The following is a 12339-nucleotide window of genomic DNA, read 5'->3' as shown; positions in this document are numbered from 1 at the left end:
CTTTTTTACGAACGATTTTTTGCCCAATCGATCGTTCGTCGTTCGATTGGAACGATAAAAATTGGAAGTGTGTACGCACCTTAAGAGTTCAGCGTAGCTCCTACAGGTCAGTTTTTACAATCCATTAAGCTTAAACCTTAGTACACCTCTTTAAATTTCTACAATCCTTGCAGTCATCTTGGACCTAATGACAAAATACTGACAGCATAAAAGGCTGCCTAAACAATCCATTCAATATGCATCCGGTTTGGAACTAATTGGCAAAGCAAAATAGGATTTTATTATCCGATTACAACATTTGGAGTCCCACCTATTATTGGGCCAAACCCTGCACTTTTTGCAGTAGGAAAGCATATGACAAAGACCCATAGGAATCAATGGCACAGAAAGTGTATGGATGTGAACTACATGATCTTGCACGTTTTTCCATTTGAGTGAGTTTCCCCCTGGGTGCGCCAGTTTCTTCTCAGAAACATACTGGAAAAGCTAATTAGTGTCCAATTTAACTGGCCCTAGCTTTATAATTGCCTGTGTGGGAAAAGGCCTGGCAATGTGTGACTCTTCTAAGAAAGCCCAGATTATATATGAAACTATCCATAGCACGTTTAGTAATCCACATCAATTTTGACAGCATTTGATATGTTAATCTGCCTATAGTTATTAGAAGATGGGTAGACAAGGGGAAATGTTATGACTATGTTTAGGGCATTGTATATTGGTGCTGCAGAAATCCCCATCAATTGAAAATTAGCTCTTGACCCAACAGCTTAATGTAAATGCACAAACTGAGAAGCAGTCAGGGAAGGTCTTTCAACCAACCTGGATGATTTTTCCCTTGAAAGCTTTTGCATGCCCTATAAAAAGTGATTTCCATGGACAAGATATGTGCAACGAGTAGAAACAAATTGCTTAGCTTCTATAGCAGGGGTGGGCAAACTTTTTGGCTCAGGGGCCACACTGATTTTTAAAATTTGACAGATGGCTGGGCCAGTATAAGATGGATGGGGAGAGTTTGTATGAATGGATATAAATTATGTGTAAAAGCCATTACCTAAAGGTAAAAGAAAACTTACATTCAATTTGTTGTTGGTCACCATTTTTTTGCTAGTGTTTGCCATTGTTGGACAATCTTTACTAATAATTAATGGGAAAGATATGGTACATGGGCCATAGTTAGCCCATCCCTGTCCAATAGGGTTCATTCATATTAGTATGTTCTAATACATGTGTAACTACATTATTATTATTATTACACACAGTATTAATATGGCGCCATCATATTAACTCAGCGCTGTACAAAGTCCATAGTGGTGTCACTGTCTCTCAAAAAAGCTCACAATCTAATGTCCCCACCATAGTCATATGTCATCGAAGGTCAATTTTTTAGGGGGAAGCCAATTAACCTCACTGGAAGTTTTTGGGAGGAAATCGGAGTACCCCGAGGAAACCCACACAGACAGAACCTGCAAACTCTGGGAATCGAAACTGGGACCTAGCACTGCAAAGTGCTAACCCCTGAGGCACCGTACATATACACTTTACCGTTAAATTCCCATCAATTTTCTGCATAAAATAATAAACACATAGAATGTTTGCTTCACTGACCTACATTGAAATGTGTAAAAGATAACTGTCTCAAAAATACCTTTTTCACATTCGTAGTACTAAGCCATGCTGCAAATGCAACCCTGACCCTCTGCCCTTTTCCTTCTGCTTTGAGAACTGTCATCACACCGTAAACAATGCATTGTTTACATTCAGCAATGCCCTGATAAGCTGCTAAAAGCAGGAGTTGTTGTAAGGTCTATCAAGATCAGGGCTAAGATGAAGAATGTTGGATAACTTGCTGCATGTGCATTCAGCTTTCTGCTTTTGGTTGCATGAAATCCAATGTAACAAGTAGGGCTCAGCTACCATATGCAGAGGCTGCCTGCTTCTAGCAGTTTGTGATCCCTGTTGATTACATTAGTGCGTTGTAATGTAGAACTAGAACTAACTATTTCTATATTCTGGCGCTGAGGACAGTGAATCAAAGTGATATATGGAGCAGATGCCTTTTTCCCACTCCTTGTCTGCTGTTACTGTGCAGACACAGATAACCTGATTAAAATCAATATGTTTACACAGGCCTGTCCTGACGGCTCTCATTGTGCAGGGAAAGAAAAGGCCGGTAAGAGTTTATATTTGTTAAGGTCTCCTAGTTATTATGGGCTAAGTGTAAAGGGACATTTCAGTAATATTTGGGGCTTTTAGGGCTGATTCATAGCAATGAAGCACTGGGGTACCAGAACAAATAAAATGACAGTCTGCGTTTTTTTATTTTATATATGGGGGAACTAGGCTAATACAGAAAATAACTAGAAACTCACATAATAGGTGACATGGATAGAGAGAAGAGGCTGTGCCAGAGAAATTATACATTTTCTAGCAATGCTCAATGCAAGTGAATAAAACATTGTTTCTAGGAAAAAAAATGCTGTAAGTACATCCCATAGTTATTCACCTTGTTGTTGGCAAACATCTTTGTTCAAACATTTTTATTCATTTGTTTATCAAAAATATTAATAGATGTAAGTAAAAAAGTTTTCATGGGGTGTACTTACTTTTTTCTTTTTTACTTTTTTGGCTGCTCCTTCTGTGCACGCCCGATCATGCTCAGAAAGGGCTTTTTCCTGTAATGGGAAAAAAATGCCAATCTCACGCATAGGCAGTAAAATTGGCACTCACAATTTACAGCAGGCTGCATCACTCGATCTCGCTTCTGATGACGCAGCCAGAAGAAAGAAAATGACAGAGGAAAATGGGTACAGAACAGTGCGGGAACCAATTGAGGAACGCTCCGGAGGGATCGAAGGCTCTATAAAAATTAAGGTGAGTATTACTTTTTTTTTTTTCATTTAGTTCCGCTTTAAAGCAGAACTATCATAAAAAAACACCTTTATAGGTGGAAATCTGTTGATCCATCCACAAACCTTGTCGAGTTGGTCCTGTGCCTTCCCATCTACCACTTTCCTCCAAGAATGGAATAAACACCGGGCCATCTTCTTTCTTCATGGTTCTTCTTACATCACCCGATCTTGCACTGCGCAAGTTTAAAATCAGGTGACATGCTGTTGGAAAATGTGCAATTGGCACGATTCTTTTTACAGTTTTTGAGATTGGGCATGTGTAGCATGCTGCATGTGTTGAAAGAGCATTTTGCAGTCTCCTGGGATAAGTGATGCATGTATTCCAGGAGCTTGTGGACTTCCCATTCAGTCTCTAGCACCGTGGCAGTAAAATCAGAAGAAGAGGGTTCTCCCTTTCTATTTTTTTAAAAAGTTTTTTAAAGTAAAAATGTGGTGATAGATCCACTTTAATTACTTTGGGGTCTGTTTATAAAACAGTAAATCTAACATTCTCATTGAAACATTTCCTGCCTTTTAAATACATGGACCTTGAAGATTCTACACCATAGAATATTTCAATGATTATCAGAATTATTGCTTTATTAAAAAAAAGTCCCTATAAAAAACATTTAAATTGAACTTTCTCATGGTGGCTTGTGTGAACAGAGCTAAACAAGACTAAGTGAACGTAGAAACATTTTATTTTGGTATTACCATATCTTGAATCATGTTGGTGTTGCCGGTGATAACTATTCAGGCAAACTAGTTAGTTATAAACTAGAATTATTGCCCAGCAAATAGGTGTAGCACCAAAACAAATACATTTTCTGGAAACTGCAATTTACATAATGATAAAACTTACTCATGTCAAATATTATGCAGCATAATGTTCCTCTGTGCAGGTCCCTGTACAAAGCAGTCATTATGTAACAGGAGATGTCAGCTTGGCAACACTTGCAACATTTATAAAAGCCATAAAATGTTTCTAATATGTAGGGGGGAACATGTGTCAGAATATTACTTTCATATGTTTCTAGTTCTATCACATGTTCTTGGTACAATTAATTTATATTGCGTCTGCCTTTCTAGACTTTGCCATGGACCTTTCTGTATGCTGTATTTTTATTTGTCTTTTGCCACTTTCCAAAATACTTGTATATAAATCTTTGAAGCTGTTTATTGCACATATAGTGGAAAGGCTAAGAACAGACCCAAAATTATATAAATATATATTTATGCTATGTGTATGTGTGCTGTATTGTAACCAGGAATTCATTGCTTTTCAGTATTACTACTACTGACAAATACTCATTCTACTTTTCACTTCAGGAAAGATTGGTCTGGTTAGACATCAACCAGGAACCCTCCATCAACCTTTTAACCTCCAAGGAACCCTCAAAATAATTTTTTAGATCTTGAAGAATCCCTAATAAACCAATTTTTAAGGGATCTATGCCCGGTGAAGGAATGCTCCCTACAGTGGTTGCTAAAAAACCATCTATATAAACACCTGAAAACATCATTGGGCTACGTACAGACATGCAAAAACTATCGTTAGAAAACAAAGATTAACGTCCGATCGACGATTATGCACGATTATTTTGAACGAACGTATTATGCACAATTCTGTACATTCTGTAGTTATATGATCGTTCAAATATAATCCACCAATAATGTACACACACTGGATACAATTGTTTGAACGATGCAGGAAGTGACTTGTACAGAAGAAAGTGTACTGCAGAACCATCCACAATCCACAATCGTACACACTATAGATAGTGAACGATCTTCGCCCAATCAGATCCGCCGGGATGGTCGTTTGTTTCCAGCGACATTCCTCGTTTCTTGACGATTATCAGACGAACGGTCGTTAGTGGTTCATTTCCAATGATAATTATTGCACATGTGTACGTATTCTTAGAGTCACATCTGGCTCTACCAAGTGGTGTTGGCCCCAGAACTATGCTGGCATCCTCAAATAGAAGGTCAATCAGACGCAGATAAAGGAACCACCAGATGAACTTCTGAGAATCAACCTCTTGTGATAATGGTATAATCTTTGGTGATGATGCAAAATTCTACTATCATCCTCTTACAGACTAATTGAATCATCACATCCTAGTTAAATTCTCCAGGTTGGAGCCCATAGATTCAAAAAAATTTTTTTTTCAAATTGTAGTTGCTATATACTGTATTTCTATATACTATATACTTTCATGAATTCATTTATAGACTAAATGCTGAATGGTCTGAGTAGATCTGTGGCCAGACAGCACAAGTTAGACTGCTAGTCATATTAGATTGAAAGAATGAAAACCACAATTATTTTTGGGTAGAGCACTGAACAAGTCATAAGTACCAAGTGCTCTTGCTACATGTCTGTGGCTTGCTTCTTCCAATAGCCAAAACTTATTATTAACTTGTATTTATATAGCACTGACATACTACGTAGTGCTTCACAAAACTCCATAGTCATGTCACTAGCTGTCCCCTCAAAGGAGCTCACAATCTAATGTACCTACCAAAGTCATATGTCATTAACATAGTCTAAGATCATTTTTCATGAGGAATCCAATTCATCTAACTGCATGTTTTTAGAATGTGGGAGGAAACCAGAGTACCCAGTGGAAACCCACACAAAAAAGGGGGAACATGCAAACTCCATGCCACTGACCACAGGATTGGTAATCTTTGTATATCAGGATTCCTGGTATTCAGTTCACCTACTAAGCTCCACCAATAATGGAATCTAGAATGCAGGCATTTGAAGATATATTTGTTTACCCTGTGCAGCCAGGCTATAGGTTTACTTTAATGCATAAGGCTATGTAGGATAATTGGCGCTGGAAATTACCTTTCGTAATTACTTCCAGTGACATAAATGAAAAAGCCCTGTACACCTGGTGAACGTTCTGTTCTGTGGAGAGAAGAGGGGGAGGACAAGTAAACAGCACTCCTCCATTGCAATGAATAGCAGTCATTCCTGATTGGTCATTCATTGCTCCACCAGGATGGATTACCAAATGAAGTCGGGGGACTGCTGTACACATGTCAGATTTTCACTCGAAAAGACCCTTCCACGAGAATACTTTGATATGTGTATAAAGTCCAAGTCTACTTTTGAAATCATTTAAAAAAATAGTTTAGCCTAATCAATATTTCATTTAAACATCTGGTGCTTGATGTTGGTAAGCTTTGGGATTAGTCTCCTATTGTGTTATGGACATGGGGGCCACGACATGACACGTGAGCGCAGATATAGGTGATTATATTGGGCATTTTGATTAGGTTCATGTTATTTTTGTTCCAGCTATGATTAGCTAGAGTGGGTGGTAGAAAAAGATGGGAATAGAGTCATGTTACTGTGCTGATACTTAGTGATCACATGTTCTTTCATACCTGAATGTACTAGTTATATGCTTCATTTACCACCAAGTTATATATGGCAGGAGGCTAAGGAAATGTAAGTATATGCTGCTGGAATGAGGGGGTTATTGAAAAGTATCTAACAGTAACATTTTAACTTTAGGACCTTTGTCAAGTTTTTTGTCGCTGTCTGTGTCTCTATGTTTGTCCTGATGGTCACTGTCACTTGGACAAGGAGATAATTCTATCATTTTAAAATGCTATTAGAACAGAAGAATCAGAAGTGAAGGCAAAACCTCTTGAATGGGACAAAAACAGCAAAAATGAAACCTGACAAGTTATATACATTGCACGTTCTATTCAAATGAAAAAAATGGCTTTTGCTGTACTATAAAACACAAATAAACTTTTGGTTGAAAACAGGTACATGCATCCTGGATGCATAAATGAGAAAGTTGTTTAAAGTTATAAACTTTGTATTCTTAGGAAAGCAACACAACCTGAGTAGAAATGCCAGTCCACTAAAAGCATGGTAATAATATTACACAGTATTTAGATAGCGCCAACATATTATGCAGCATTGTACAAAGCCCACAGTAATGTCACTAGCTGTCCCTCCAAGGGGCTCACAACCTAATGTCTCTACCATAGTTGTTAATCTTTAGTACAATCGAAGGCCAATTTGGGGGTAAGCTAATTAACCTAACTGTGCGGTTTGTGAATATGGGAGGAAACCCACTCAAACACTTTGAACCAGGGACCTAGCACTGCAAAGGCCAGAGTGCTAACCTCTGAGCCACCAGGCTGCCCACCATAGAGTTAAAAGTCAGTGTACCGAACAGGTCTAAGTATTAAAAGGCTTTTATTCTGCAAAAAAAAAGCAAAAAGAAAACAGACATCTCATGTCCAGCAGACTGTTTTATCATTATAGCATTGCTTTAATGCTATAATGCTGCAATGACATTTCAGAATTACTGCACCATTCTTAAATACAGTGGCCCAATACAGTATTCCACCCAAAAAGGTTAAGCCAAGAACAAGAAAAAAAAGCACTATAATCACCATATATCCAAGGTTGCAAAGGAAAACCCTCAATGTCTGTGTGCACACAGTGGTCTTTCCGCAGAGGTTTGACAACCCCCCCTGCTTAATAAGATTGATAGCTCTGCAGTAAGCAGATCTCCTTCTCCCTGACAATAAATCGGCAGTGGGCAAGTTAGAAATCTGCAGGGAGACCACTGTTTGCATACAAATAGCATGGGTTCTTCTGTGCAGCATGCTGGCAGAGGACAGGCATTTCTACTCAGGTTGTGACTACTTTCCAAAGAAAACTGGCAGACTTTTAACAAACAAATTGAAACCATTTTTTCCATCGGCAAGAGTTACAGTTATTTTTTTGATAGATAGATAGATAGATAGATAGATAGATAGATAGATAGATAGATAGACCCTTCTGTGCTCATCTTTGTGTGTTTCTATTTTCCCAAGCTCTGTGTCTTATTCTCACAACCTAATTCTTTAATATAGTTCCGCCAAGGTCTGTTAACATTTAAACAGCAGCTAAATGTCAAAGATGTCGAGCATAATTATCAGCGTGCTTTTTATGTGCCTGAAATACGATGTACATGAGCAGATTTGTTAGTGAACAATAAAAAGGGGTCTCTATTATATTTGAAAACGATTAAGCACAACTTATTGCCTGGTAGTATGATACGTCAATATCCGCAGAGATCAGGTATCCTGGCCCGGTGAGGCGTGAACAGATTTCCTTTACAAGTGAGGAAAACTAATAAAGCGTTTGAAGTTCTGCTTCACTCAAATGACCGAGATCAATCTTACCATATCTGCAGAAATTTGTTTTATTTCTCTACTAACCACCCCCTGTGTTCTCTCAGCTTTGTTCCATGGATTGAATATCATGGGTTTTACCGCACTGTAACGCTATCGGTTTCATTGTCGTGATAATGGCGATGGGCGATTTTTAGTAAGTTTTCTCGGAAAGCTCACTGCTTTAATCTATAATCTAGCTAGCTATGTGAGTCTCCAGTTTTAGTCCGGTGATAACTAAGTGTGTCCTTACATTGTGTACAATAGCCCCCATGAGCTGGTAATATAAATTATCTTATTGTGTTTAATTTTTAAAGGAACTCTCCGATTGTGCAAGTTCTCTCCAATACCATCTTTTGAACCTAAGATAATCAAAAGCTCAAGTTACCACAGTAAGCAGAAAGCAACAGGTCGTACGGTATACTCACAATAACTAATGCTTATGTTCCTGCCTGTGAGTGGGAATGCAACTCCATATTAGCATCTTCTTTTTTTCTGATAACTTACTACACAAAGGAAGAACTCACTGTCTCTAGGAGTTTTGTCTGGTGAATATAACTGAGTATTAAAGCTTTAAAATAAAGATAACAGAGACTGCTGATCCAGGGAACATCCGATTGCCTCATGGAATCAGGAAGGACATTTTTTTTCCCTGTTGGACCAAATTGTACCAGGGTTTTTTTGCCTTCCTTTGGATCAACTATGTCTATAGAGTTTTATATCTGGGATATGTTTATTTCCCTAGTGGTTGAAATGAATGCATGACATAGGTATCCCGAGAGGCTCTGCGCTCCCATTCAGTCTTCATCACCTAGACAATCAAGACTAAAAGAGCAGATACTGTACTTTATTTTGGGGTGTTGCACTTAAAAAAAATAAAACATTAAAAACATTTTTCCTTTACATATAAGGGTTTTCTACCCTTTTATGTAAAGTGGAAATGTTGAGTTTAGGTACCCTTTAAAATCGGACTCCAGCCTTACTTTCAGTTTTGCACAGTTGCAGAGGTTCCTTTCCTGTACTGAAATATTTTACTGTAGTTTGTACTTTAATAGATTTCACTGCACACTGTGAGATATTGCAAAAGTAGGCTGGCACCTTTTACTTTTTACGTTTTTTTTTTTTCGACTATAGAACAATGGCATTGCAGTGTGATGGCAACACAAATGCAGCAAAGATGCTTCATGAACTCATCACAATCCAATGAATTCCGAATAAAACACTGCTTAATGTAAGTTCAAACACTGTGCTGAAGATTCTTTTGGATCTCTTTATGGAAGTCAGAAGCAAAACCTATACGTCCCTCTTAGGTAGCACTACGTTTTAAAAAAAACTGACCTCCTTTTTCACACACCATACGGCCAACAGTTCCAGGTATGTGGATATTTCACCTGATTTCTGGCATTTTAGACAGGTATGTGCGTCCTTTCGACAGTTTGGGGAAGGTATTGTTTTCTTCTATCATTCAGCTTTCCCCATAAAACCATTAAATTAATTTGGATGTTGAGTGACGGGAGTGAAACCTCGACCCGAAATAAAAAAGAATTACATTTGGAGTTATGTTCTCTGCCAGACTATAATGTATAAAAAATATGAAAATGTCTTTCTTAATGGTATATGGAACTTTATTGGTTAATCTAACTGTTGATATAGGACTGAAATTTTAATCTTAAATCAGTCCCAATTTTTTTGAATTAGGCAAAATTGTACATAATAGTTACCTTTGGGTAAATATTCATTTGGGGGTTTCATAAAAAGGCAAATTGACACCTGGAGCAAACAAAAGCGCAGAGCAACTTTTATTTATGCCAAGTACTGTGTGCTTATCTATGCCAAGTGGCATATGCACTTTTGTTCACCTCTCCCTCAGGACGATGGTGTTTCTTGGAAGTAGCTGACCAGATTTTGCAATGGCCAAACATAGGTTGGTTGATAGGGTAAGGTGTGTCATAGTGGGAAGGGAGTGGGCCATCATATCAGCAGGACTGTGAAATGGTGAATGACATTAATGCTCATGAATCTATGTTTAGCTAGGTGGCCCCATAAAAAATGGCACTGCCATGGATGTTCTTGCACAATCCTAAAGGACTAAAATCTTGACAGGCATCTTTTTATCACACATGTAATCATTGTGTTTATTCTTCCTTTACATGCCTTTCAAGCTGCTTTGATTTAGTTTATTTATGATAATTCCCTCCTGTACACAGTCATTATGAATAGGTGAGGTTAAAGTGTTATGTTACAACACTGCGGTGCCAGTAACAATAAGGTTTTAAATGTCACCAACACGCAAGCTGTGAAGTCTAGTTGCCAAGTTAACATTTCTTTTGGGGATCTCCTCCTCCCTTCTGGCAGGAACCGTGCCAGCTTGCCAGCGGCATTGTCTCTGGTAAAAATATGCCACATGTTGTTCACATGTTACGGATATTTTTTCTTTATCTGGTAGAGGTTACAAATACTGTAATATAAATGTGGAAGGACGTTGATGCTTAAGTGTTAATCTGCTATAACAAGAAAACAAGTCCTGCCAAGCTGTCCTCACGTACATCTAAATAGTTTCAAATTCAAAGCAGACCTTGCAGTAAAATGCAAGGTCTGAATAAGTGGCTACCCCCACCCTCTCCTGTCAAAAGGCTGCATTAACAAAGATAAACAAGAAAACATTTTGGGAGAATATCCCTAAAAATACCTTAATACCTTAAGCTTAGGCCCAAGGCGCACTGACCTAGTTGAGGTATTGTCAGTGGATCTTCTTGTGGGGTCCTTCGAAAATTGAAGATTCCAAATCTTGCAAGAACATGCTTCTGTACAGTGCAGGAGCATCCTTTTGGGAGAACTGGGATCCTGAACTTTCTCAAGATCTTTCTGCGAGGTCCAGTGATAGCAGTGGCAGGAACCGAAGTGTATGGTGTTTGGTGGGTTGCCTAGTTTATCCCTTGGGGTTGCTGTGATTGTAATGGATCTGCTCCAAACCAACATGGAGATGGTAGTGCAAAAGGCACAACCTGGTTTTATTCAATAGACTGAAAATAAGGGAGTATAAAATACAGTAGAATCTGTGTTATTAGGTACTGTGTATAGCAACATTATAAACAGTAAAAAGTTACAAAAAACACAAAAAACTAAGGAATGTTGACTGGATAGAACAGCAGTGCTTCTATCTGGAAAATCAGAGCAATCCCAGCACTCAGGTGTGCACACTTCAAACATACATAGTGTTTTAACAGCTAGAAGTTTACTATAAATCAGCAAGTTTCTAATGAACAGGAAAGGTCTTCTTAGCTCCCGCTTAGCTTTTACTTTCATTCTAGCAAAGATTCACTTATTGAGTCACCATGCAACAGGCTGAATCAAAGCAGTACTAGTCCCGGTGTGACTCAAGGATTGCAAGGACTGAGTATGGACTGAGTACTTCCAGCAACTCATCAGCTCCCCAGTCCATAGAAGTGTCACATCACATAATTAGCAATGTTGTGACTGTCATTGCTTGCAAGGGATGACTAACAGCACTGTTAAAACTGGATTTCCAGTGAATCCGTTCTGCAGCCCCAGTATTAATAGAACTGGCTGGGTTTAAACAACAATGTATATTCCATTGCATCCTAGCACAAAGTGATTGAAACTGACACTGTCTATTGTCTCCTAAAGCACTAGCAGAATCACTTTCCCACCTTTATAACTGGGGCTCTCAAGTTGTAGATACTGACTAGGGAAGACGAATAGCCACTTGGCCGATCGCTGCCTTTATCCTCACAGTAGAGCTTTCTACAGACATTCTTGCTGGTCAGCTAGTTCAAACATTTTAATGATGCTACCTAGTATTGATGCATAGCAGTTGTGGCCTGTAGTATGGTGGTACTGAAAGGTGCAGTGCCTTACAATGATAGTCTTCAGCAAGGCAGTAAAGAAGTGTAGATGTGGCAAGAAAAGGAGATCTGGTCTGCAAGAAGACTGCTGGTGCCTAGAAATTAAAGTGCACAGAAAAGTGGTGCACATAAATATGTGTTCTGCGATGATAGTTGTCTATGGCTGTCCATATGTGGGCAAATCCATAGATGACCATAACATGGGATGATCATATGGTCATTAGGACCAGGTGTACACTTGCTGGCTGCACTTAAGGAATAAATGGATTGCAAATGTTTTCACTCATAATATTGTCTTGTCTTTTTGATCATGCATTGCTGGTACCGGTTGGGACTTTTCTCTTAAACTGTGATGATGCACGAATGGTCCATACCATACATTAATATAT

Source organism: Pyxicephalus adspersus, chromosome 4, assembly GCF_032062135.1.
Source record: "Pyxicephalus adspersus chromosome 4, UCB_Pads_2.0, whole genome shotgun sequence".
Taxonomy (NCBI): Eukaryota; Metazoa; Chordata; class Amphibia; order Anura; family Pyxicephalidae; genus Pyxicephalus; species Pyxicephalus adspersus.
The sequence above is the reverse complement of the archived record's forward strand: the minus strand, read 5'-3'. Positions refer to the sequence as shown.